Genomic DNA, 23,816 nt, shown 5'->3' on the forward strand with positions numbered 1-23,816 from the left:
ATTCGTCAGCGCCATACTGGTCTATCACCCGGCGTTTTGGCGTGATGGTATGGGGTGCCACTGGTTACGCGTCTCGGTCACTCTTGCTCGCATTGATAGCACTTTGAACAGTGGACGTTACATTTCAGATGTGTTACGACCCGTGGCTCTACCCTTCATTCGATCTCTGCGAAACCGTACATTTCAGCTGGATAATTCACGACCGTATGTTGCAGGTCCTGTACGGGCCTTTCTGGATACAGAAAATGTTCGACTGCTGCGCTGGCCAGCACATTCTCCAGATCTCTCACCAATTGAAAACGTCTGGTCAGTGTTGGCCGAGCAACTGGCTCGTCACAATACGCCAGTCACTACTCTTGGTGAACTGTGGTATCGTGTTGAAGCTTCATGGGCAGCTGTACCTGTACACGCCATCCAAGCTCTGTTTGACTCAATGCCCACGCGTATCAAGGCCGTTATTACTGCTTTAGGTGGTTGTTCTGGGTACTGATTTCTCAGGATCTATGCACCCAAATCGCGTGAAAATGTAATCACATGTCAGTTCTAGTATAATATATTTGTCCAATGAATACCCATTTATCATATGCATTTCTTCTTGGTGTAGCAATTTTAATGGCCAGTAGTGTATTTACAATATGGGTATCCAACTTTATAGGAATGATGACCAGACTGTGCACTGCAGGATTTACCTGTTAGTTCAAAAATGGTTCAAATGGCTCCGAGCACTATGGGACTTAACATCTGTGTTCATCAGTCCCCTAGATCTTAGAACTACTTAAACCTAACTAACCTAAGGACATCACACACATCCATGCCCGAGGCAGGATTCGAACCTGCGACCGTAGTAGTCGCGCGGTTCCTACCTGTTAGTGCCATGACTTGCCGCCAGAAGCTGTTACTGGTACGGCTACGTAGGGCTGAAACACAAACATCAGTATGCATTACAGTTGCACGCAGTCAACATGGGTCTGGACGAGATGAGCAGAGCTTTACTCGTAAGGCTGTTTTATCAAAATGACATTAATAGTGCTGTTGTTCTTCGCGAGTCTCGACGCACTAAAGGAATACGAAGAGGTCAACTTTCCCCACAGGGAATGAAGACTGATTCGGAAGTTCGAATTAACTGACGATTTATGAATTGCTCTGGGAGGGTCCGACGGCCAATGGCACCATATATTGTTGAATAAATTACCATGGCTGAGAATGTTGGACACAATGTGCGATCTTCAAGCAGTGCACCAGCTGTGTCACGGCATCTGAACATTCCATGGTCCACCGTTCAAAACGTTCTGCGGACAGTTCTGAAATGGTATCTCTAGTGCGACTACAGACTGTCGTGGATGCAGATGATCACCACACTGAACGACTATTGTAACCTGTAACGTAAACACGATACGTAATTAACAAACGTCACCCTCTCGTGTGGAAATTAAACTGTGGTTTTTCCCGTTGTGTATTCGGTATTTCTCTTTTGCATCTTCTTACGAAAGTTTCCACAAAGTTTCAGTGTCCTACGATAACTCGTTTTTTATGATGGCCCTCCCATTTGGAGAAAGTTTAATCATAATCATTCCGTACATGTGCCGTCTTTAGTACAGCAACACAAACATCAGTTCTTCAACGCACATTGGCAAATCACGTATGACGTAAACAACCTATTTGGTGAAAAAAAACTGATTTGCTAAGCAATATCGTTAGGTAACTGCACTTCATAAACAGTATGGAAACTGATCCACTGAGTGGTATTCGCAAGGCAGTCTGCTACAATATTCAACATTAGATCCAGATAACTCTCAACAATAGCACATGACTCATCCCACAATTAGTATTGCAAAAATGTCACCTGTTGTCAATAGTCTCCGCACGAGAGAGCTTTGTCTTAACAAAATATCTCACACATATAAATCATTGCTGCTTTCAGATATCCATTTATAAGTGTGTATATAGCTCTCTCTTTCTTCCTCGGCATGCATAAATGGAGCCACTTATCTATACCACAGCCACGAACGGGATAGGAACTTGCAAAGCATGGCTAACAACTGTGCACCTAAGCACCTCATTGGCTACGCCACTCACGCGCCAAACAACCTGAGTGGATACACTACCGTAGCAGACGATGTAACGAAAGTCGATCAGTGGCTTCAGAGATAAGAGCAAAGACTGCTTGCGGATAATCGACATAGAATAAAAGGAATCTATGGAAGTTGGTGAATATGCAGATATAACGGAAAACCTTCAAACCTTTCTTTTACGTCAGTCATTGCTTCTTCTCTATATAGATTTAACAGTAGGGGCGATATTCTATATCCCTCTCTTACACTCTTCTTAATCCGAGCACTTTGTTCTTGGTGTTCATGTCTTATAGTTCCGTCTTGGGTCTTGTACATATTGTATATCACCCACTTTCAATTTCCCTATAGCTTACCCTTATTTCCATAAGAATTTTGAACATCTTGGACTATTTTACGATTTCGAACCCTTTTCTCTGTCAATAGATCCCATTAATGTGTCTTGATTTCCCTTGAGTCTTGGTTTCATTATCTACTGGAACGATCCGCCGATATTTTTGTTTTGTACGGCAACTGATTGAATGGTCGAAGAAAGACTGAGTTGTCCAGGACATAACAGTTGAAGCTTCCCTTGAAGTGGGTTCGTTGTCGGTGATCACATCAGTATGACTCTCAGACCATTTTTTAACGTCGAAAGCGTTCTGCGTGTTAATTGGTAAACAAGTCAACGATATTAATAATGTAGTTGACCAAGATATTCTATGTCGATAAAGAACATGTGAGAGTAGTCACAGAAATCAACACATCTACTCACACTTTAAATTATTTTGAACTTTTAAATTTATCGTGTGATACTTTAAAAATAAAAGTACATCACTTTATTGACTGACAGTTGGCTCTGAGCACTATGGGACTCAACTTCTGAGGTCATCAGTCTCCTATAACTTAGAACTACTTAAACCTAACTAACCTAAGGACATCACACACATCCATGCCCGAGGCAGGATTCGAACCTGCGACCGTAGCGGTCGTACAGTTCCAGACTGTAGCGCCTAGAACCGCTCGGCCACTCCGGCCGGCAGGCTGACAGTTAATTTCAACTTTATTCTACTCGTTGCCTAATAACAATAAATTCGTTCAGGGACATGAACAATTCACGTACAGGTATTACTTCAATTGGTACTCAATAACTGAATAGTTTTCTATGGTTCCATTAAGAATAAGCAGTAATAGATACTTTTTCAACAAAAATAATCACAATGATTAAAGAAAGTGAAACGAAGATATGAACTGATGTATCTTACAGCATCAGTGACGATATCACACATTCTGGTGACAAACTTTAAAATGTTGTCATATGCAGGAGTTCAGTTACTTGCAGCGTAGTTGAATTTGTCAGAATTTGTCAGTTTGCTTCGTTGCCATAGTCCAACTTATCATGTCTGAACCTCGGTCTTTTTTAAAATTTCTGACTCCAAGATTCTCAAATTCTCACTGGTCCAGTGTTAGTGGCTCTCCGGTTGAGAGCGATTGTGCTGTAAAATATGTTTAGTGTACTAGAACAACTAATTAAGTATGCGAAAATCATACCAATACCAACACCATCCCATTAGCAAAACAGTTCTTACGAGTTGCTTATTTCGTTTACGTATTGATTCATTCCTTTCACTTGTCGGTAAAGAAACAAATTTGCTGAGAATTTCGCTTGCAATGAACAGTAGATAAAATACACGTTGCACCGCCATATATTGTCATTATAATGTGGCAAGTCTCCCACTCAGCAGCTCCTTCCACAGGTGGTTTCTGATGGTTGTTCCTATAAACGAAAACTTGGACTTTAATTAATGATTAAACCATGGGCTCAACAAAAAATGAAAGAGGAATTTTCACTGTATATTACACATACTTGTTGTGAAGGTTGTTTTCGTACAGTGTACAGAAAACTCGTCCTGCATACACCTGCAGGCTGAAATGTTACTAACGTTTTGTTGAGCAGTTTACAAGGCTTGAAATTTAAATTTCTAATGTGAGTATTTATTAAATTTAGGAACACACAATTTACACCCGTAACGCAAGATGTATAATCCCATATCACGAAATGTTTATTCCATCGTGCGAACGTCCTAGACACATTAAAAAGGAAATATTTATGAAATTAGTTTCAATATTTTATCAGTCTGTAGGGAAGCAGCATACTCACGCGTTATAAAATTCACATCAGTCTTTCCATTGTGTGCCAGCCAGTCCGCTGTAACTAGATCTGACGTCATAAATGTTGCGCAATACTTTAAAAATCAAGTAAATAACCTGAAACGTTTCTAGCATGTCAGGAGTAATACTAAATCAATGTGTTGAATATCAGTTCAATAACTTTAACCATTTTCGTAATTTGGATGTTTTTCTGTAAAAATCATTGGCGCAACAGAAAAGAGCTAGAAACTTAAAAATTTATATTTAGATTCCTTTTTCATAATAATTTAGTAGAAACAGTGTTCTGGATCTCACAAATTAAAATTTTAGTTGAAATTCACGATTTTCTGGTTTTTCTCTTAGAAATTAAGGAAGCAAGATAGATTAAGGAGGCGAATAAATAAGGCTAGGATGTTAAATTTAAGTAGAAGGGAGATCTGCTATAATCATAAAGATGTCAGAAGTTTCAACTGAATATCTATAAAACTATAGCGATAGCGTATCTCCAAAGGGCAAGTTCAGAGCTCGTCTACTGCATGTAGTGTAATTAAATTAATTCTCTCGCCCAAAATATTTGACTTAGCCACGTCAGACTTTTATTATGATTACTTACCTGTGTGCTGATTGCACATTTAAATTGAGAGCTTCATCGGCCATCAGCAAAGGAAGCAATGATTTGTTCGATAACTTAAAGTGGTGCATTACTAGCCCAGCGGCTAGTCGGGAGAGCGGATTTGATCAGGCGTTCCCTTAGCCGTCCGCACCACGGCTTTATATGTAAGAACGCTGCGCGAGAGAAGAAGGCCCCAGTTCTCTCCAGACGCTGATTAGCGCACCACCTGTGCTGGGAGTCGCGTCACGTCGGTATCATTGCTATATACAGCCTCGGGTGCCGTAATAAGTTACTCGGGATACGCGTAACCATGAAATCGTTTTCGAGTGAAGTGTTAATTCTGGGATGACTTTAATGATCTATCTTCAGTTTGCGTATGTCGTATTTTCACGTGCCGCCGCGACAGACATTCTACCATTATTATTTTCGTGGCGTTTGATGAACATTATCATCAAATTATGGCGAGCATTCACTTAAACATTTAATTTGAACAGTTATAGTTGCAACTGCACATTAGACTCTGAACTGCTCTGGTAGTTGGATTGTGTGGATTCTTTATGGTCTGTGATTTTCAGAATATAGTGAACATTTTAGAGAAAATGGTTTTTCTATTATGAATCCCAGACAATCTCCTAATTCCTCAGAGCTATAAGCTGTAGCTATAAATGTATTTCTCAGATGAAGTGGGCACTAGGAATTCTAATTACAGGCTTCACGTTTTGCTAATCACTTTCTGGTTGCCAATATTGTAGTTAGAGAGCCAGTGTTGAGAATGGCAAACAACAGCATTAAATAAATACAAAACATTTTACTCAATAATTCCACCCGCCGCCCCACAAGTCAAAGTAAAAATAAGACATTTTAGGCATACAGTAATTTTTAAGTGACTGGGTTATTTGTTTAAAATATAATATTTTCGTTAAGGCACAGTAAAACTTGATCGCCGGTCATATTGGCTGAATATGAGTATTTCAGCTATGGTATTGAAAGGTAATTATTTAACTGATTGAGAATATCGGCAAAATTTAGTGTAGTAACAACATTTGTTTTCCCAAACAAAACATAAATTATACTAAAAAAATTATAGATTGAATACCCAAAACAACTAATAGGTGATAATGCTCCACTGGGTGGATCCTGGTTGGCAAAGACGATGTAACTAGGTGATCAGTGAGTGAATTACTCTAGCCCTAAAAATGTGGATAACGCAAGCTGAATTGATCTGACGCTGAGCAGACTTTGATCGATCAAATCCACTGAAGTTACTCTACATAGGTGCATCTGAGAGCAAGTGGTGATTGAGATCTGTACGCCCTGACAATGCCAGAGTGGCAGTACGTTACCCTGATTACTTCGTGTGGCGACGTGACTTGCACCTGGCGAGATGGGTGCTGCGGAGGAGATGAGATGTGGAGGCAGCACCTGTGAATCGATCGCAGCCACGAAAGAAATGCAAAAATCACAGTCTAGTGATTAGGCAGACGGGCCGCAATTTACTCTGTACCAGAGCCGTGAAATCATGGTAGATTTCAGTGTGTGAGACATCCGTTCACTGGTTGTACCAAGGACTAATTTGGCTCACTTATACGACAGAGCACACAAGGAAACCAGATATCAAGGCTGGTAAACCAAAAACGAATAAGCATGTCCTCGGAAACAAGTGGTACGAGTCGTTTGAAGTCATACTGCCGATACAGTAAGGACTCCACCACAGACTCCACAGTCTAAACTACTCGCAAGTGAATCAGTCTCAGGACAGGTCACAAGTACCAACCACACATGCCAGATCTTCGACCAGAAGTCCCACACCAGTCCCTCACCCCAGTGCTTCGCACCTCTTCAGAAAAAAATTCCGTTTTCCCACAAAGTGCATTAACGACACCGCCTTTACGCCGTCTTGAGCCAATCACAAGGCTCTAGAGGCACTAATCTCCCCTCCCACATGACAGCACAAACTCGTGTCGAATCAGACCAAGAGTAAGAAATCGGAGTCTCTGAAAAAAAAGAAACTGTCAATTACTGGTTTTTTGAAGTTTTCACAGAGGGGGAAGAAATGAGTTTCTCCAAAATCATGTCCCTTCCCACAGCAACAAGCAAACAGATACAATCTCAAAGATCTTTATCTAAATCACCTGTGCCTTGGAGTTTGTTAGTCCCAGCTATGAAGAGTAATAAATGAGGTGCAATCTCTAAACGTTTCTCACATGCCAGAGTGCTCTTATACAACAGAGGAGCTGAGGGAACTGGTTCTCTGGCCTACTTGCACTATCAGCGAACACAAAAACATGTGAATCTTTATTACGCGGGCTCTGCACACAGTGCCCGGCTTATGACTCCACTGGAGAGACTTGTTCCTTTCGACTGCCCATGCCCAGGCTTCTGCTGGCGTCGCTGCAGGTATCACAGCATTATTCTGCTGGAGCCCTGTCTTGATGAGGGGCTGCTCTGTCTGCCCTGTATGGCTTTGGGCCTGTCCAGCAAGATTTAATAAGGGATGGGCTTGCCACCAATTGCTTTCAGCTCCCAACAAGCTGTTTCTACAAGCTAAGAATCATAAAAATACCTCCTGCTTTTAGCACCCTACCAGGTTCCATCAATGTCTATTCAGGATGCGAAATATAGATGAGAGAGTAACTTGTTCTCTCTCAGTATATTAGTCAGTGAATTTGATGGTTGTTTATTAATTCCAAATCCAGCGACTGTGGTGTGCGTACTGTAAGACCTTCGGTACACACACCACCAGATTATTTGACTCGTCGCTCTAATGAAGTAGGCGAGTGTTAGCAATATGTCTCGTGGTCTTATCGTGGCGTATTTAGCTTCTGCCGTTAGGTCAGACGATAGAAATGCCACTTGCACGCTTAGAGTCGCAGATTGACGGTGACCAACTTTAAACTGAACTTGATTAATTTTCAAACACATTTATTAAAATAATAGCAAGCATAAAAATAACTTGGTTCTGGAGGCTATTTACAATAGACAGTCTGAAGTTCCTTTGGTCTTGGTACGTTAATCTTATTCTCACATATCTCTGATACTTGACAAAGTGTCTATACATTTATCTTCATGGCTATGTACAGGAACATGATAATCTTATTAGGCGCAGACTGAAACTTGACTATAGACTAACGCAGACTAATGCAGACTGACTAATCGGAGGTCTGTACACTCATTATAATACCTCACGCATTCATGTATCACTGCGCGAGTGTGATCCGCGAGGAGAAAAGTTTCTATGTTAGCAGCAATCTCATGGGCTGCGTTACATATTAGTACGGGAATCGACGGAAGCAGAATTTGGTCCGTCTCTAAGACAGCGCCATCTCGTAGTGCGGAGATGGACGAGCGCTGCGCCTGCGCTGTTGTGCTTAGCGTGGCGCGCTCTAGTGGGAAAGTTGTGTATACGCTGACTACGCGGAACTATGTACACAACAGCGACTATGGCTGTGTTGTATCAGATACACGGTTGCCCTCAGGTAGCTGCGATTATCAAAAGCGTGAGGAAATCCGAACCATTTGATATTACAGTGTGTGTATTTAAACTGGGGACCTACAACCGACAGAGAGGCTTCATCCCGCTGTAGCCCTCAGTGGTTCACAACCCCTTAGCAGGCCACAGCAGTCCACTCACCCCAACCCCGCCCCACACCGAACCCAGGGTTATTGTGCAGTTCACCTCCTGTGCACTCCCACCCCACCCCGGCTCCCGTCCCCGGACGTGTCTCATACCAGACGAGTGTAACTCCTAATGTTTGAGGAATTATTGTGTACGCGTACGTGGAGACAGTGTTTGTGCAGCAATGGCCGACATAGTGTAACTGAGGTGGAATAAGGGTTACCAGCCCGCATTCACCGAGGCAGATGGAAAACCGCCTTAAAAACCATCCACAGGCGGGCCGGCACACCAGACCTCGATATTAATCCGCCGGGAGGATTCGTGCCGGGGTCCGGCACGTCTTCCCGCTCGGGAAGCAGCGCGGTAGACCGCACGTCTAGCTGGGCGGGCCGCTGTTATTACAGTAGTAACGAGGAAATGCACTTGTGAGACTGTAATACACACAGTTATGGGCAAGGAAAGGCTAGTCTGAAATCACAGACGATGAAGAAGTGCGAGATGGAGTACTACTGGACAACAAAACGGTTGCCAATTTACCCGTTCTCCAACACTTCAGATGTCTATTTATTCCTCAGTGTGAGTCGCATGGAACTGTCGTATGTTATTCCCAATGGCGCTAGACCTAGACGTCGACGAGACATTAAACCTTAATCATCCTTCTTTTCTTCCAACAACGGCACAAACAACGAAATCTGGAGTTGTCCGCTGTGTCACTGTATAGCGTAAGCAGGCCGATTGCAGTCAACGCTTTAGCGACTATCACGGATGCTGTGATCAGCGTAGATACAGGTCGGAGGCAGATGTGTCCGCAAACACAACAGTCAGGCACTCGGCAGGCAATGGACGTCCATGTGGCTATTTCTGGCTCAGGAGGTTGTGCTTTCTGCGTAGTGACAGTCGACACGGGGTGTGCGTCCCGCCTGACCACCCACCAGGAGACGGCGTCGGATCTTCGCAGACGGATCTGAACCTGTTGTGGCCCTCCAGTGTCGGCAACGTACTGTGCTGTGCGTTGTATATACGTAGAATAGCGTCGGCCATTCTCTGCTGGGGCCATTTTACATCGTCTGGCACCTTCTCGACACTGTATGTGACCGTCCTCTGTCCTCTGACTTCCCGCGCTCATCGCTGTCGTGGCTTCCCCTCTGCACGATCCGAAGTGTCAACGTATAACAAATCAATTTGCTAGAGATTGATAAATCTCCACTGCTCCATCTTCCCCTCATGATCATATGGCACCTTTGACGTCAGGTAGGTAAACTAGCACATGATTTTCAGTTTGAAATTATTCATTTAATTGGCTTGGCGTAGCATTGATATTTCTGATTACAAAAGAGAAGACAGCTAAGACTACGTGTACGTCAGCTCTCTGCAATCACAGTTACTTAATACAAGAACAACGTGATATACATCCTACTCAAAATGGTCATTCCGTATTATCCAGAGAAGAATCGGAGTTATATACCTAACTTGAGCACCTGACTGTAGCCACTCGCAATCTAAGAACGGTAGGGTAAGGATGCCTAATTCCGCGGTATTTTTCAACTTCAGTTGAGCAATGTTCGTAAATGAAGAAAGGTGATCTAAATTACAACTCAGAAAGACGGACTGAAAATTCTAGAGTATTTTTTATTCTACTGCATATTGTTAAATTTTACAAATATAATGAAAAAGTGTGTAAATAGTTCTGTGACAATAGGTCCTAAATGATTAACAAGGATCCTAAAAATGGCTCTGAGCACTATGGGACTCAACTGCTGTGGTCATCAGTCCCCTAGAACTTAGAACTACTTAAACCTAACTAACCTAAGGACATCACACACATCCATGCCCGAGGCAGGATTCGAACCTGCGACCGTAGCAGTCGCACGGTTCCGGACTGCGCGCCTAGAACCGCGAGACCACCGCGGCCGGCAACAAGGTTCCTAAATCCTTGATAAAGTTATTCTAATTCCGTGTTCCTTGAAACCAAAAACAATGAACATGAAATGCTCAAAACCACCACTTATTGACATCACATTGTGATCCACTACATTGTGATAATATTGCTGCCTAAATGGAAAAATCCACACAATAATACTTCGCTTAAAACAACATATACCTTACACAAGAAAAACAAGAAAAAGATGAACAAAAATTAAAAATCAAAGCAAGTAAATCAATTACTAAACCCAATACAGGAAGAGAAATCAGAAGTTGTCTTTTCGTTCGAACAAAAGCATTAAACTGCTCATACTGGACACAGATATAAACTCCTTTGTCATCATCCCCTGAATCCTCACATTTGTCATGGTACCACTGAAGGCAAAAGCGACACTGTATGCACTCTGTTCTATGGTGATTTTGTATATCATATTTATAATCCAAATTTCACACAGAACGTGTAGTGCTGTCGAGTTTTCTTTCTTTTTCTTTTTTCCTGAGACTGAAGAGGTTAGTAGAGCCTCTGGTGGATTTGCATCTCTGTTAAAAGCGTGTATCCCGGCCTTCTTGAAAGCAGATTTTGTTCAAGGACAGAAGGATTTCTCGTAGCATGCATTGAAGAGTAATGAAAATCATGTCTGTTTGAGGCCTTTCCAGGACTGAGAATCGAGTTCAGCTTTCAAATGACATTTTAGTGATTCGCAGACATCGTGATTGCAGCAAGTGTCTTGTATGCGCCGGAAAGATAAGTAAAATGATGCCATCTTCTTCATTCATTTGCAGTGCTTCTGGAGACAAATACTAATGACAACACTGTGACTACAGTAAAACCCAAAGAGTGCTAGGGCTGCTGTGTTCGAGGAATTCCCTCTGGGGCGCTCATAATGGGAGGAGAGAAATAGAATAGGTTAATAATGTGTTAGTTCCCTGATGGATTGCTTGAGATAATATTTCACACGAAAGAAGGTGCCTAGGTTCGAATACCGGTTCGCCACTAAGCTATAATTGGTCAGCTCAGTGAATACTCCCTCCATGCGTACTCCCTCAACAATACCAGCTCTTAGGCTACTTTGAAAGTAGTTCACAAGTTAATTCGGCATCTGGCGAATGATGCTTTTATATAGAGAGTAGTCGCAACGCTAGAAGACTGTAGCGAAATACAGAAAGTCCAGAGAATCATCGCTTGGTTCAGGGTTACACAGTTCACCCTCAACATCAGCAAATGCAACTTATTGTAGGTAAATAGACGGAAAGGCTCATTATTATGGTATTACACGAATGCCGGTTGATCACTGGAGGCAACGAAATAAATTAAATACACTCCTGGAAATGGAAAAAAGAACACATTGACACCGGTGTGTCAGACCCACCATACTTGCTCCGGACACTGCGAGAGGGCTGTACAAGCAATGATCACACGCACGGCACAGCGGACACACCAGGAACCGCGGTGTTGGCCGTCGAATGGCGCTAGCTGTGCAGCATTTGTGCACCGCCGCCGTCAGTGTCAGCCAGTTTGCCGTGGCATACGGAGCTCCATCGCAGTCTTTAACACTGGTAGCATGCCGCGACAGCGTGGACGGGAACCGTATGTGCAGTTGACGGACTCTGAGCGAGGGCGTATAGTGGGCATGCGGGAGGCCGGGTGGACGTACTGCCGAATTGCTCAACACGTGGGGCGTGAGGTCTCCACAGTACATCGATGTTGTCGCCAGTGGTCGGCGGAAGGTGTACGTGCCCGTCGACCTGGGACCGGACCGCAGCGACGCACGGATGCACGCCAAGACCGTAGGATCCTACGCAGTGCCGTAGGGGACCGCACCGCCACTTCCCAGCAAATTAGGGACACTGTTGCTCCTGGGGTATCGGCGAGGACCATTCGCAACCGTCTCCATGAAGCTGGGCTACGGTCCCGCACACGTTAGGCCGTCTTCCGCTCACGCTCCAACATCGTGCAGCCCGCCTCCAGTGGTGTCGCGACATGCGTGAATGGAGGGACGAATGGAGACGTGTCGTCTTCAGCGATGAGAGTCGCTTCTGCCTTGGTGCCAATGATGGTCGTATGCGTGTTTGGCGCCGTGCAGGTGAGCGCCACAATCAGGACTGCATACGACCGAGGCACACAGGGCCAACACCCGGCATCATGGTGTGGGGAGCGATCTCCTACACTGGCCGTACACCACTGGTGATCGTCGAGGGGACACTGAATAGTGCACGGTACATCCAAACCGTCCTCGAACCCATCGTTCTACCATTCCTAGACCGGCAAGGGAACTTGCTGTTCCAACAGGACAATGCACGTCCGCATGTATCCCGTGCCACCCAACGTGCTCTAGAAGGTGTAAGTCAACAACCCTGGCCAGCAAGATCTCCGGATCTGTCCCCCATTGAGCATGTTTGGGACTGGATGAAGCGTCGTCTCACGCGGTCTGGACGTCCAGCACGAACGCTGGTCCAACTGAGGCGCCAGGTGGAAATGGCATGGCAAGCCGTTCCACAGGACTACATCCAGCATCTCTACGATCGTCTCCATGGGAGAATAGCAGACTGCATTGCTGCGAAAGGTGGATATACACTGTACTAGTGCCGACATTGTGCATGCTCTGTTGCCTGTGTCTATGTGCCTGTGGTTCTGTCAGTGTGATCATGTGATGTATCTGACCCCAGGAATGTGTCAATAAAGTTTCCCCTTCCTGGGACAATGAATTCACGGTGTTCTTATTTCAATTTCCAGGAGTGTATTTCGGACTATGTGTACAGAGTGATTCAAAGTAGAACGAAGAACACACAGAACTAATCCCAGATGAGGCAGACGTCGGACTGAGTTCCATTGGAATGATATTCAAGACGTGTAGTCCACCAGCGAAGGACATAGCTCACAAAACCTTCACTCGATCGATACTTAAATATCGCTTGGCCGTCTGGGACCCGAACCAGATAGAAAACAGAGAAGACCCAAAGAAGAGTAGCGCATTTCGTCACAGGTTCGTTCAGTAAACCAAAGCGTCACAGAGATATTCAAACAACTTCGGCGGCATCAGTAGAATCGTTCGTCATCACGGTGTGGTTCACTGTCAAAATTCCGAGAGCGTACGTTCCTAGAAGACTAAATGAATATACTGCCGCTCCTCCAGCATATCTTTCGAAAAAAGTGTGAAGTAAAAATAGTGCGACTCAAGCTCACTCGGATGCCATCCAACAATCGTTCTTCCTCCGAACCATCAGCGACATTACAGACCCATGTAAACAACGTCGATTTGCAGCAGGATTTTGGTACTCATGTTGGGTTCAAACATTATGAATTATCTCGAAGAAAACGATTTATTGACAAATAGCCTACACGGATTAAGAAATTGTGATACACAAATAGCTCTTTATTCTCCCGAAGTAATGAGGAATGTCAAACTGATGCCACATTTTTAGATTTCCAGAAGGCTTTTGTCACCATTCCTCACAAGTGACGTCAATCAAATTGTGTGCTTTACGGAGTATCGTCTCAGTTGTGCGACTGGATTCGTGAGTTGCAGTCAGAAAAGTCACAGTTCGTAGTAATTGACGGAAAGTCCTGGAATGAAATAGAAGCAATATTTGGCGTTCCCCAAGGAAATGTTATAGGTCCTCTGCTGTTCCTGATCTACATAAACGACGAGACAATCTGAGCAGTCCTCTTAGGTTGTTTGCAGATGATGCTGCCATTTACCGTCTTGTAAAGTCATCAGATGATCAAACCCAATTGCAAAATGATTAGACAAGATATTTGGTTGGATCGTTTAAGGGGGGAGGGAGGGGCAGGGGGAGGAAGTGGGGGCTAGACTTAGCCATCGGTCCCACAAGATATCTGTATGATGCGAAACGTGGCACTGAAAATTCTGAAATCATCCACATGAGCACTAAAAGGAATCCGCTAAATTTCAGTTACACGATGAATAACACGGACGGCTTTAATTCGGCTAAATACTCATGGATTACAGTTACGTGTAACTTAAATTGGAACTATCACATACGTAACGTTGTGGGGAAAGCGAACCAGAGACTGCGATTTATTGGCAGAACACTTAGCAGATGCAACAGGTCTGCTAAAGAGACAACCTACACCAAGCTTGAATGAAATTTTCGCTCTGCAGCGGAGTGTGCGCTGATATTAAACTTCCTGGCAGATTAAAACTGTGTGCCGGACCGAGACTCGCACTCGAGGCCATTTTGCCTTTCGTGGGTAGGTGCTCTACCATCTGAGCTACCCAAGCACGACTCACGCCCCGTCCTCACACCTTTACTTCCGCCAGTACCTCGTCTCCTACTTTCCAAACTTCACAGAAGCTCTTCTGCGAACCTTGCAGAACTAGCACTCCTGGAAGAAAGCTTGTCCGTCCTCTTCCGGAATACTGCTGCATGGTATGGGTCCACATCAGATAGGACTGACGGACGACTCTAAAACGTTTAAAGAAGGGCATCTCGTTTTGTATCATCGTGTGACAGGGAAGAGAGTTCGACGGATATGAGATACGAATTGGGATGGTAATTATTAAAATAGAGGCGCTTTTCATTGTGGCAGGATCTTCTCATGAATTTTCAATCACCAGCTTTCTCATTTAAATGACAAAATGTTTTGTTGTCACCCACGTGTATAGGGACAAATGATCGTCGTTATAAAATAAGACATATCAGAGCTCGCACGGATAGATTTACCTGTTCGCTTTTCCCGCGCGCTTTTCGAGGGTGAAGCGGTAGAGTAATAGCTTGAACGTGGCTCTATGAACCCTCTGCCAGGCATTTAATTGTGAAATGCAGAGTACAGTAATCAGTTATCATACTGATGTAGATGAACAGAGTAGAGAGGAAAGGGGCGAGAGGGGGGAACTGACTGCTACACGAAGTATCCTCTGCCACACACCATAAGCTGGCTTGCGAAATATAGAACTAGATGCAGTGGGAGATGTAGAGATCGTCTGCGAATCACACGATGTCTCCAGCTGTATGTAATCGCAGTAATGATCCTGCCGACGGAGGCGGGGCAGGGGACGCTTAACAAGAGACGGAGGCGCCTGATAACCGGACGCCGGTCACGTGACTCGCGGTCTGCGAGCGACGCGGCGGCCGCGGCCGCAGTCCGGCTCCCACGGCAGTCCGCAGATCGCCTCGCGACGGCAGCCAGCGCCTCGCCTCGCCTCGCCTCGCTTCTGCACGCACCGTTCGCAGTCACTGCGCCGCCCCACCCCAGCAATCCAGCGCCGTAAGTTGCAGCACGCGTACTTGCCGTCCGCTGCCACAACCTGTTCGTTCCGAGTCGCTGGGCGACCTTGACACACTGTCCCTCTGCGGCCGCTCTGTAGTGGGCGGTTCCGGCACAAACCTCGCCAGCCTTGGCAGACATCCGCGAACCACTGTAAACAGCGCACGTGACAGATGCGGGGAATTTGATGCTGAGCGCATGTTGGCTCTTGCTGCTGTCATTGTTAAGAGACCCATTCAGTTGATTCTCTGAGAGTTTCTGGTTGTTCTCAAGTGTGGTTCTCAGACACCATGCTCTGCAAGCCACCTTGCGGTGTATGTCTTGTACCACTGTCACCTCCTCTCTTTTATGCTCCAGCCATGAATGGTCTGCACGGAGGAAGACTGTTAGTAACACACTTCATGGTCTATTCGCGAGATGTATGTAGGAGGACGTACTCTATTGCTTGATCCATCTAGCATTACACGCTGCCTGAATTTTAACAGTAAAGCACATGGCGGCGCACAAGACCTCTCTTGCAGCGCCTGCCACTTGAGTGGGAAGGACATCTCTGAAACATTCCAGTGTTTACCAAATGAGCCTGTGACGAAACGCGCTATTGCTCTTTGGTTCTTCTTTATTCCTCTATCAACCCTACCTGCTAAGTGTTCACGTTGAGCCGGCCGAAGTGGCCGAGTGGTTCTAGACGCTACAGTCTGGAACCGCACGACCGCTACGGTCACAGGTTCGAATCCTGCCTCGGGCATGGATGAGGTATCTTAGGTTTAAGTAGTTCTAAGTTCTAGGGGACTGATGACCTCAGAAGTCCCATAGCGCTCAGAGCCATTTGAACCATTTGTTCACGTTGAAGAGCATAACTCAGGTAACGGTCGAATGAGAGTTTTGTAAGTTACCTCCTTCGTGGATGGACTATACTTCCTGAGGATTCTTTAAATGACACTGACATCTGTCTTTCCTACATTAGTTTAATGGAGAAGTTCTAATTGAGATCTCTCCATACTCACGCTCATAGATATTGATTGAATTCAACTGTTTCCAGTGATTCTTCGACAAACATGTAATTCACTAATAATGGGGCTCTGTGTCTATTTATGCGTAAAAACATTCCGTTTGTCAATTTTGAGAGCCAACCGTCACCAAGCGTGGATCCACTGCAGGTCTTCCTGCATTTCTCCTCAGTTCTCTAGCGTTCTGTATATTCAACCAAATCATCCGCTAACAACAGCATAGAGCCTTCTACGTTGTCCACTGGGTCACTTACATACAGCGCGATCCAAAAGCCCTTAACATTTGAAAATTCACTTTCGGAATGTGGGGAGGTAAAACTTGGCACACATGCCTGAAATGGCATGGCGTTTTATTGAAACCAAAAACGAGCGTAAAAACCAGTCAACAGATGGTGGTGGACAGCAAGACGGTACTGACACCACATACACCGATATGTTACAGAATCGCATCAGGAACTCACGAGGTATCTTGATCACCAAGTTTATTTCTAAACTGTGAGAACTTTACTTTCTTCAAGAAATTTATAATTTTCCCCTGATGTTTCTTGCAAACTCACCATAACTGCAATAGGAAACGAAAGATATATAACATTAAAATCGCTAAAACGTGATAGGTGATATGTTTTTATCGTTGTTATACTAAGATTGAACCCACAAAAAACCACGAAGTTCAGCCTAATTTTTTAAAAAAATGTTTTTCATCGTTGGCCTTCGTTACATTCTGAAGAGTAGTACATTACCCTGACTATAACGTGCCTTACGATAAAGGAATAATAAAAAAACTTAAAATTTATATCAGATATTTTTAGTGCTAGTAGTAAATGACTGACTTTTGAAGGCAATACAACCAAATTACTAAAAACATACAATATTTTGTGAAAGTGGTCCGATTTTTAATGGGAGTTTCCGTTTGTCAACGCATTAATTAAAAGGAGAGAGCGATTATGGTTTAAATGGTGATCAGTATACACGTCCATAGCTCTCCATTACTGACTGTTTGAAGTCATTTAGTGTCTGTTTTCAAATGGCTCTTTTGCGTAAGTTGCCATTCGAGAGGTCAGAAAACAGAAGGCCGATGAAAACGATCCGATCCACTGCAGTGTAAAGAAGATCTGGATATTATGGAGCACATGTGACACACGGTTTGTTGGAATACTGTGCTATGAGAGTGCTGAGTTTTTGTCACACTTATAAAGCAGTTTCGTCAGCAGTCGTCTGTAATCATTGGTAAACGAGTTGATGGCATCTAGTAGCTCCCCAAGCCACAATGGTTGCCATTCATTTCGACAGCTGTTATTCGACAATACAGACTGAGGCATGGTGTTGACCTCAGTAGTGCGTGTTCAAATATATGTGAACTCCTAAGGGACCAAACTGCTGAGGTTATCGGTCCCTAGACTTGCACACTACTTAAACTAACTTATACTAAGTACAACACACACACCCATGCTCGAGGAAGGGCTCGAACCTCCGGCGGGAGGGGCCGCGCAGTCAGTGGCATGGCGCCTCTAACCACGCTGCCACTCCGCGCGGCCGCCTCCGCAGTAACTTACGATAATGCAACCACATTTTAGTTCAAGATAAGTGCGATCACATACCGCTATTTTGTCACTTTTTGTTATTCTCAGATGTCTGTCCCTGACCGTACACTGAGTGATTACCAAAACCTTATCCTTTTATGAGCTCAGTATCTCATCCATTATAGAGGGATACTGACTCAGTTTTTCAGGCAAAAAAATCGAAAGTTGAAGAATACACAAAATGGGAAACAAACATCGTTGCTATGGTTTCGATAACAGGTGACGGCGTGTTATTTATTACAGTATGAAATAATGTTTTTATACTATGTGCGCTGACGTAGTGAGAAATGAACGAACAGTGTAGCACAAGTATTTTATATTATTAAACAATAGCTTCGCAGAACCACACTGTACACTAGTGATAAATTGACTGAGGTTTCTCGGTTTTAATCAAAACGTCTACCTGTTCCGTCATTGTCAATTTATACCTGTAAGAATATGACTACTTCTGTATATTAATTTTTCTCTTGTTCTTAAATTGTAACACTGTGACATCTCCAATATCCCCGTAAAAGTGATCCATGCATGAATGTAACAACACAATTATATAGTAATAGTAGCAATGTTGTTGAATAATAATTGTCCACGGACCGATAAATTCGCTCAGTTACTTGAAATACACTGACTTGCCCAACCCTTATAATGGCGGTTCGTAAATTTGCTCACTTCATAAAGTCACTTATTTATTGCGTGAAAAAAGAGAATCCCTGAAACACGGCAAATGCGCTTATTAAATGGTAGTAGGCTTGACTATCATTTTACTACATAGTAGAAAAATTGCAGGGAATGATGTGGAGCAATCATTACATTTATACATAAGCATTGGGCGATGACAGTGTTGTCGTAGATGGACAAATTACAATATTACGACTGGAACAACATTTTACTTTAGAAAGAAAGCAGGTAGTACTTTACTTTTTTAATTGACAGCCTGAAATTTTTGTAGCTCTGGTCCACCTTATCTCGTTGCAGGATTCTGAGATAGTCTGGCGACGATGTGGGAAGATGCTGGTATGTAGAGATTCTCCATCGAAAATAATGTCCCCACATCTGTTATACTTCTGTTGCAGGTAATAATAGAACTCCTCTGCTGTTGTTGCTATCATCGTGAGCTTGATATCGTGGAATTTCAGTTTCATTCTATGCACGGCACTGACGTATTTACGGAGATACTTTCCTCTATCAATTTCCCACTCCGTGGCACATGCGAAACAGTCCAATGATCGATTCAATGATTGATACGACACAGTTCAAAGCCCATTCACATCAAAGCTCTGTCCTCGGAAAGGTCAAATCCGATGTCGTGCGAACGAACCGTTTCACCAGTGACCCACCCATTGCATTCACTGCAGACGCGAAAACTATCTTAGTTGATTCACGCATAAAAGCAGTGCCCCAGTTCACAGTTTACTCAGTATTAATCACTCTCCTTCTGTTGTTCACACGATACAGTGCACACATTGATACAAATATTTTAACCGTTTACTAGCCAAACAGTCACATCAGCGATCAGTGTTGTCCTCGTCACCACACAATCACTCGACTGTTTAGTTTCGGTAGTCGATAAAGGTTCTCTTTTAGTAAATACATATACAAGTACATTGAAACATATACACTCCTGGAAATTGAAATAAGAACACCGTGAATTCATTGTCCCAGGAAGGGGAAACTTTATTGACACATTCCTGGGGTCAGATACATCACATGATCACACTGACAGAACCACAGGCACATAGACACAGGCAACAGAGCATGCACAATGTCGGCACTAGTACAGCGTATATCCACCTTTCGCAGCAATGCAGTCTGCTATTCTCCCATGGAGACGATCGTAGAGATGCTGGATGTAGTCCTGTGGAACGGCTTGCCATGCCATTTCCACCTGGCGCCTCAGTTGGACCAGCGTTCGTGCTGGACGTGTAGACCGCGTGAGACGACGCTTCATCCAGTCCCAAACACGCTCAATGGGGGACAGATCCGGAGATCTTGCTGGCCAGGGTAGTTGACTTACACCTTCTAGAGCACGTTGGGTGGCACGGGATACATGCGGACGTGCATTGTCCTGTTGGAACAGCAAGTTCCCTTCCCGGTCTAGGAATGGTAGAACGATGGGTTCGATGACGGTTTGGATGTACCGTGCACTATTCAGTGTCCCCTCGACGATCACCAGTGGTGTACGGCCAGTGTAGGAGATCGCTCCCCACACCATGATGCCGGGTGTTGGCCCTGTGTGCCTCGGTCGTATGCAGTCCTGATTGTGGCGCTCACCTGCACGGCGCCAAACACGCATACGACCATCATTGGCACCAAGGCAGAAGCGACTCTCATCGCTGAAGACGACACGTCTCCATTCGTCCCTCCATTCACGCCTGTCGCGACACCACTGGAGGCGGGCTGCACGATGTTGGGGCGTGAGCGGAAGACGGCCTAACGGTGTGCGGGACCGTAGCCCAGCTTCATGGAGACGGTTGCGAATGGTCCTCGCCGATACCCCAGGAGCAACAGTGTCCCTAATTTGTTGGGAAGTGGCGGTGCGGTCCCCTACGGCACTGCGTAGGATCCTACGGTCTTGGCGTGCATCCGTGCGTCGCTGCGGTCCGGTCCCAGGTCGACGGGCACGTGCACCTTCCGCCGTCCACTGGCGACAACATCGATGTACTGTGGAGACCTCACGCCCCACGTGTTGAGCAATTCGGCGGTACGTCCACCAGGCCTCCCGCATGCCCACTATACGCCCTCGCTCAAAGTCCGTCAACTGCACATACGGTTCACGTCCACGCTGTCGTGGCATGCTACCAGTGTTAAAGACTGCGATGGAGCTCCGTATGCCACGGCAAACTGGCTGACACTGACGGCGGCGGTGCACAAATGCTGCGCAGCTAGCGCCATTCGACGGCCAACACCGCGGCTCCTGGTGTGTCCGCTGTGCCGTGCGTGTGATCATTGCTTGTACAGCCCTCTCGCAGTGTCCGGAGCAAGTATGGTGGGTCTGACACACCGGTGTCAATGTGTTCTTTTTTCCATTTCCAGGAGTGTATATTATTTGAATCTATTGACACATACAACTAAATATATAGTTAACAAAAGGCAATAATAAACGAATAAATATACACTGGCAAAAAAATTACAACACCAAGAAATAATTAATGCAGAGTAATGAAATTTCGGAACTACATTTGTCTAGGTAACAAATTTAAGTGATTAACATTGCAAGACAGTGAGTTAATGTATGCACGAGATAAGCCATTGCAAATGTGAAATGCTGGTACACTAATAACCGGTGTAACCGCCCGAACGTTGAATTCAAACATGCAAACGTACATGCATTGCGTTGCACATGTGCCGGGTATCAGTTTGTGGGATGGAATTCCACGCCTGTTGCACATATTGGATCAATACAGGGGCGGTTAATGTTAGTTGTCGATAACGTTGAAGTTGTCCGATGGTGTCCCACGTATGCTCGTAATCGAGTAGGCCAAGTCAACATATCAACGTTCTGGAGAGCATGTTGGGTTACAACGGCGGTATGTGGGCGAACGGTATCTTGTTGGAAAACCCCTCCCGGACTGCTATCCATGAATGGGAACTGCCGACTCACCAGATTGACATACAAATTTGCAGTCAGGGTGCAAGGGATAACCACAAGAGTACTCCTGATGGCATACGAGATCGCACCGCAGGCTATGCCTCCAGGTGTCCCTCAATAGCATCTAGCACGCCGACTAGTTAGTTGCAGGCCCTCAACTGTCCCACTTGTAACCAACACACAGCTATCATTGGCACCGAGGCAGACCCTCTGTCATCAGAAAATACAAGAGAGTTCCACTATGGCCTCCAATGTGCTCTCACTTGACACCACTTAAGGCGCAAATGGCGGTGAGTCAGTGGAATGCACACTACTGTGCGTCTGGCTCGGATCTGTCCTGGAAGAAACCGATTTCTAACAGTTCTCTCTGTCACTGTGGTGCCAACTGCTGCTCATATTGCTGCTGCAGATGCAATACGATGGGCCAGAGCCATACACCGAACGCGATGTTCTTCACTCTTGGTAGTGCCACGTGGCCTTCCGGAGTCCGGTCTTTTTGCGACCGTACATTCTGGTGACCACCGCTGCCAGCCGTCATGTACTGTGGATACATTCCCGCCAAGTCTTTCTACAATATCGCAGAAGGAACATCCAGCTTCTCGTGGACTTATTACACGACCACGTTCAAACTCAGTGAGTTGATAATGGTGTCGTTGTCGCCCTAAAGACTTTCTTGACTAACATCAACTCACCACGTCCAATCCCAAAGGTAACTAACGCTCATGACCTTTACAGCGTGTGTTTAAAGCAAACCTTATTTGCATCCTCATAGTGGAGCTACTAGAATCACTCTTATGCGCTTGGTACAAAATCTGAACAGACATCATGTTTCACATGCAGAAACACGTCTATCAACTTTCGTGTATGTCGCACAACTATTTCTTGATGTTGCGATTTTTACCGTCATTGTATTTATATAGCCTCCAAAAGCTATACGTTTACAGATGACAAATAGTTAACACAGAAAGAAACTAGAAGTTTGAACAAATGAAATTTCAACATTGAAGACTCCATTGTAGATCGAGACTGGTTATTACTGTATATAGAATGTGACTGACTCTGAAATGAACGAATTCAAAAAATATACATCTGCTACGTCTAAGTTCTTTGACCACAGCCCACATGTTTGTATGTAAACATGGTGTATTTCACGAGTGCACATTGTAATAGTGAAATATGCAGCTAAACTTGGTAAAACTGAATTATGGACGCGAAAATGATAAAAAGTGTGTAACTAAGTGGCAAAACTGTCACCACAGCATAACTATAATAATGGTGCCTCATCTTTATGTAAGTACAGATATATTTTCGTCAAATGCTGCCTTGTCACTTACAATTGTCCAACTTGTATCTGTTTAGTCACCAGCAAATAATTTTTTGTATTTATACAGTGATCTCCAACAATATAAACATGTACATGAATGTATAAACACCTGAGGATGGACGCCAGCCCGAAACTGGTCGTGTGACAAATAAATAACCTTTTATTGTGACTGGTAGCGGATATTTTTCTACACCTTATAAGCTTCCGATTTGAAGTACTATAGAAGAATGCTGAAGTTTCAATGAGTAGCTCGAATCCCTAATGAGGAAGCACTAAATTGAAATGTTGGGTGAGAGGAGGGTGGGGGTGGGGAGGGTGAGTTCATGCGACGTGGAAAGGAGACATACGGAGATATCAAGGAGTCGTCAGTTTGTAATTGTCCGGAGTATAAGGGAGGAAAGCTGCAGATGGAGGCCAAGGCTTCCATACACTAAGCAGTTTCACTATCATATATGTTTTCAGTGGTTATGCAGAGGTGAAGAGACTTTCATGGAGAGCTGCATCAAATAAATCTTTGGAATGAATACCACAACAATAACAATAACAAGACTAGGAAAGGAATCAATGAACTCATTGTTTTATAATCTTGAACGGTTATCGTAAATTAAGAAAGACAAAGATTTTCAACAGCGCATCCAAACCGAAACCGAACTGGTATCTTGTCAACGCTGTCAGAAGTAAAGAAAACAAGAAGGTTAAATATTGAAAGGTTATAGTCTAGTCAACATCACTGTTACT

General features: G+C 44.5%; 1 protein-coding gene and 1 long non-coding RNA gene across 3 annotated transcripts in view; one reads left to right on the forward strand and one right to left on the reverse strand.

The window, feature by feature from the left end:
* The window catches only part of LOC124789740, a 926,922-nt gene that overhangs the window by 791,311 nt on the left and 111,795 nt on the right, over positions 1-23,816 (reverse strand). The window lies entirely within an intron of this gene.
* The window catches only part of LOC124789739 (allantoinase), a 253,013-nt gene continuing 244,680 nt past the window's right edge, over positions 15,484-23,816 (forward strand). For both annotated transcript variants that reach the window (XM_047257193.1, XM_047257192.1), the window contains exon 1: positions 15,484-15,581. The gene's annotated coding sequence lies outside the window, so the exon portion shown is untranslated. The remainder of the gene's footprint in view (positions 15,582-23,816) is intronic.

This window comes from Schistocerca piceifrons, chromosome 3 (assembly GCF_021461385.2).
Source record: "Schistocerca piceifrons isolate TAMUIC-IGC-003096 chromosome 3, iqSchPice1.1, whole genome shotgun sequence".
Classification (NCBI taxonomy): domain Eukaryota; kingdom Metazoa; phylum Arthropoda; class Insecta; order Orthoptera; family Acrididae; genus Schistocerca; species Schistocerca piceifrons.